Source organism: Antechinus flavipes, chromosome 4 (genome assembly GCF_016432865.1).
Source record: "Antechinus flavipes isolate AdamAnt ecotype Samford, QLD, Australia chromosome 4, AdamAnt_v2, whole genome shotgun sequence".
In the NCBI taxonomy this organism is placed as follows: Eukaryota; Metazoa; Chordata; class Mammalia; order Dasyuromorphia; family Dasyuridae; genus Antechinus; species Antechinus flavipes.
Window position 1 is genome coordinate 242,164,117 of NC_067401.1, and position 4,465 is coordinate 242,168,581.

At 32.1% G+C, this 4,465-nt stretch overlaps 1 non-coding gene across 1 annotated transcript; it reads left to right on the forward strand.

The window, feature by feature from the left end:
- Window positions 1–391: 391 nt before the first annotated feature.
- On the forward strand, window positions 392–498 carry LOC127563536 (U6 spliceosomal RNA). The gene has a single exon (XR_007953993.1). It is a non-coding gene; the product is annotated as a U6 spliceosomal RNA (small nuclear RNA).
- Window positions 499–4,465: the final 3,967 nt, after the last annotated feature.

Genomic DNA, 4,465 nt, shown 5'->3' on the forward strand with positions numbered 1-4,465 from the left:
TTGCACTAGATTATCTCTGGAGTTCTTTTTAGTTCCAAATCTTTCTTGTTATGATCTCATGACCTTCAAAATTGATCTAACTATATCTGGACAAAAATTCTATCTGTGATATATCTGACAAATATTGATTCAGCATTTGCTTGAGTGTCTATCATGAGTGGGAAACATACCATTCTCTGAGACAACTCAATTTACTTTTGGTTAATTATCATCATTTAGAAGTTTTTCTTTACAGCTCATCTAAAATTAGTTCTCTCTGCACTTACTCCACTGTCCTTCATTTCTTCAACTTTTTTTCTATAGAATGATGTTATGATTATTGATCCTCTTGATTTCTTTATTACTTATGTACTCCACTTTGTGAATTATCATTTAAAAATATTATAATGCCGTGCTCGCTTCGGCAGCACATATACTAAAATTGGAACGATACAGAGAAGATTAGCATGGCCCCTGCGCAAGGATGACACGCAAATTCGTGAAGCGTTCCATATTTTTTATAAAGGACTGCTTGCCATCTAGGGGAGGGGGCGGAGGGAGGGAGGGAGGGGAAAAAAAAATCGGAACAGAAACGAGTGTCAATATAAAGTAATTATTAAATAAAAAATTAAAAAAAATATTATAATGCCTTCCTTAATTTCACCTAAGATCATATTAGGTTTTTTTTTTTTTTTGGTTGTCATGTCTTTTATTTTGGTTCAAATTAAATTGTCATTCTATTAAAATTTCCAGTTTTTTCCAGACAAATAAGCCACATAACTAGTTATTCATCTTTATGAAATAAATCGACATTAATGAAATACTCTAGTGTTATTAAAATTGGCCTTTGATTCTTTTCTTAAGAGTCTTCTGTTGTCCTGCTTAGAACTAATTCCTAGTCAAAAATTATTATGCACTTTTCTTATATAAATATTTTATGTCCTTTAAAAACAGAACCAAATAATCATTTATAATTATGTATATTAAAATGAATTTTATGCCATATATGCATAGTATCTTTTAAATTTACTTCTACTGTGTCCATTTCCATCTCTGGTTATATGTGTATATATTGTTCTTATCTTCTCGTTCTTGTTTTTGTTCTTGTTCTTTGCTTTGAGTTACTTCATTTGTCTTTCCATAAGACATAGTGATAGTTTATCATGGGCTTTGTCTCCAATATGATCAACCTACTCTTTACCTAGCCCATCTCCTAACATTCTCCTACTCTGTTCTCTCCTACTATTTACTATCCAAATTCCCAAACTCTCCTCCTTTGTGTTAATTAAGGCAATCATAACCTAACTTTGATAGGTACTTACAGCAATAGCTATTCAGGCTCCCTGAGAAAATTCCCAATTGGTTTGCCTTTCTCAGGTTGCTCCCCACTCCTATACATCCTCCTTATTCCGTTGCTCTCTTTCCTCCCACACCCAAATATTTAATGTCTTCTTATTGATTATTGTATCTTACATAAGCTTCTCTGTTTGACATTGCTCCTATAAATTGACTAATAACTGGTCTTCTTCAAGGCTTCTTAAACTTTTTCTACTTGAGACCTCTTTTTGCTCAAGGAATTTTTATACAACCAGGGTATATAGGTAACTAAAAACATGTATACAAATCAAACATTTCCTGATAATCATAAAAAGATTTATTTTAAAACAGTTCTTTGGTATGCACATAATTTTATCATTTATTAAAGATAAAAGCAAATTTGCATACTAAGAAGATGTTTGTTTATTTTACATGAAGAATTACATCTTGACAGAATAATTGATGCCTTTTACTGTTGTCAAATTTCTTGTGATCCTCACCGTCATTATGTGATCCCATATGGGGTTATGACCCATAATTTTAAAAGCTTTACTCTTATAATATATTCAAAGGAGTTTTCTTTTAGTTTTTCTTCACACTTGTACAAAAGCACAAATAAAATATTAATAGGATATTGAGTGGGAAATTCATTCATTAATCAACAAACTATAGAGAAAAAGGGATATATATATATATATATATATATATATATAGAAAACATTCTACTGAATTGGAATCAGAGATGATTCACTTTGGCTTGTTTGTGCATTGTGAATATTCTCACACAGAAAAATGGTTATGGTTGAAAAGCTGTAATATTCCTTACATAATATTATTCTGTTGTTGTATTGTCTTCTATAAAAAATGTGTAGTTACATATATGTATGTGTGTGTGTTTGTATAAATACACATGTGAAATTTGTTGGCTTGGCTAGCTATGTTTAAAAAATTGAGCAATTAATTATTAATGAAGTTGTTATGGATAAGACCATCTTATTTCCCCAGGATACACACACACACACACACACACACACACACGCACGTGCACACACATGTTCATATATATGAATAGATACACATATACAATATATGTGTGCATGTATATATATACATATATTTAATATTTAAATATTTAAAAATGAAACTATTAAATCACATTGTTCTTTTTAAAAATACTATTTGCAATTTTATATATAATTATTGCAATAACAATACTTACATAAAAGTAAAAGTTTTGCATCATTAATAAGTAAAATAAAATATTTAAATTATCTTTTTATTTCATCTTTATCTCATTCTTTTAAAATTCATATTCTTCTATAGGTGTGGTAATATATTTTTCAAATTGATAAGAGGAAACAATCAATCAATCAACATTTATTAAATGCCTATTATGTGCCAAGCATTGTGTTAAAGACTGAACTTGAAGCAGGTTGTGGTTCCTTTAAGAAACTGTATTTCCTTTTGATCTGTGGTCCCTTTCAGATTCTCAGCTCCTCTTGGGGAAGGCATATCCTCCCTAGACAAGTTATCTTTCCAGTATGGCAGGGCCTTTGATTCAATTAGAAATCCTAGTCAAAAAGCATCCCTTTGAAGTGTTGTTAATTCCAATAGAAGATCTGGGCTGTCCTAGCCCCCCACCTGGTCTGACCCTTGTCAGCATGATCTGCTCGAGCTGTCCCAGCCCTCCACCAAGATACCCAATATAACAGCTTCCATCAACTAAGGTCTTTGCAGATAGACCTAGGTAGCTCACTCAGCTGCCAGGACCTTCTGTCCACTGAGAAAGCATGCTCACTGCAAAACTCCATTTTCCAATAGATCTGCCACTATAGAAGTCAGTCTCTTGGTAAACTGATTTCTATCCAACAATAATCTTCCATTTTGCAACTAATAATTCTGGAATGAGTGAATTCTTTCACTCCTAAAACCTGTGGCCAATTTAAAGGGGATTTTTAACAACTCTCTTATTGACACTATCTAGACCACCAGGAACTGAGACCACTCAAACAACATCAAACTCTCCTTATATTTTAAAGATTTTTTTTTTCTTTTTTGTTTGTGCAGGATTTTTATGATTTGTGATTCTCTTTAAAGGTGTTATTAGTAATCTGAAAATTTGTATTTTTGTTTTACGTTTTTGTCCAATTTGATTCCCTCTCCCTCTTCCTTGGTTTCCATTCTTTCTCTCTCTCTTTCCTTTCCTTTTCCTTTTTTTCTCCTCTTCTTCCTCTTTTTCTTTCTTTTCCTCATTATATTTCAGATTAACCCTGAACTTCTTGGGAATGTTTATATATATGTGTGTATCTTTCAAATGGAGCAATTTGGTGAAGCAGGGCCAGAAAATTGATTTTACATAAAGAAAAGAATAAAAACCAAAAGATAAAGACTGTGAGTTATTAACTTTTTATTGGGTAAACACTTTGGTTCTTAAAACTAGTTGAAAAACAACTTTTTCTTTTCAGTAAAAATTAATGAAGTACTTCTGCCCTGATGTTCTTCCCTCTGTTTGGAGGAGACTTCCTCCTTAAATTTTCATTAAAGGAGGGCATTCAGATCAGCCACTTCTTCATTTCCTACTAGACTATGCTCCTCTGGAGATTTACATTTTCTGCATCCTTTTGCATACTTTCTTCCACATTTGAATGTAAACTCCTTGGGGGGCAGGGACTGTCTTTTTGCTTGTATTTGTATCCAGTTAAGCACAGTGCCAGGGACATAATAAGTGCTTAATTGACTAGTAGACTAACTAGAAATTGAGTGAAGAAACACAAATTTTAGATTAAGCTGTGAGTAGTTTGATTGCAAAAACAAAAATGATCTGTATCACCAGCAGAAAGATTTAACTTATCTCTAGTAAAGGATTGAGGGTAGTGTCTCTTTTGTATATGACTAGTTTGGTTTTAGGCTCAGAGGGATTTTTAAAATTATTATTATAGCCTTTTATTTACAAGATATATGCATGAGTAATTTTTCAGCATTGACCCTTGCAAAACCTTCTGTTCCAACTTTTTCCCTTCTTCCCCCTACCCCCTCCCCTAGATGCCAGGTAGATCAAAATATCTTAAATATGTTAAAGTATATGTTAAATACAATATATGTATACCTATCCATACAATTATTTTGCTGCACAAGAAAAATCGGACCTAGAAATAAGGTAAAAATAACT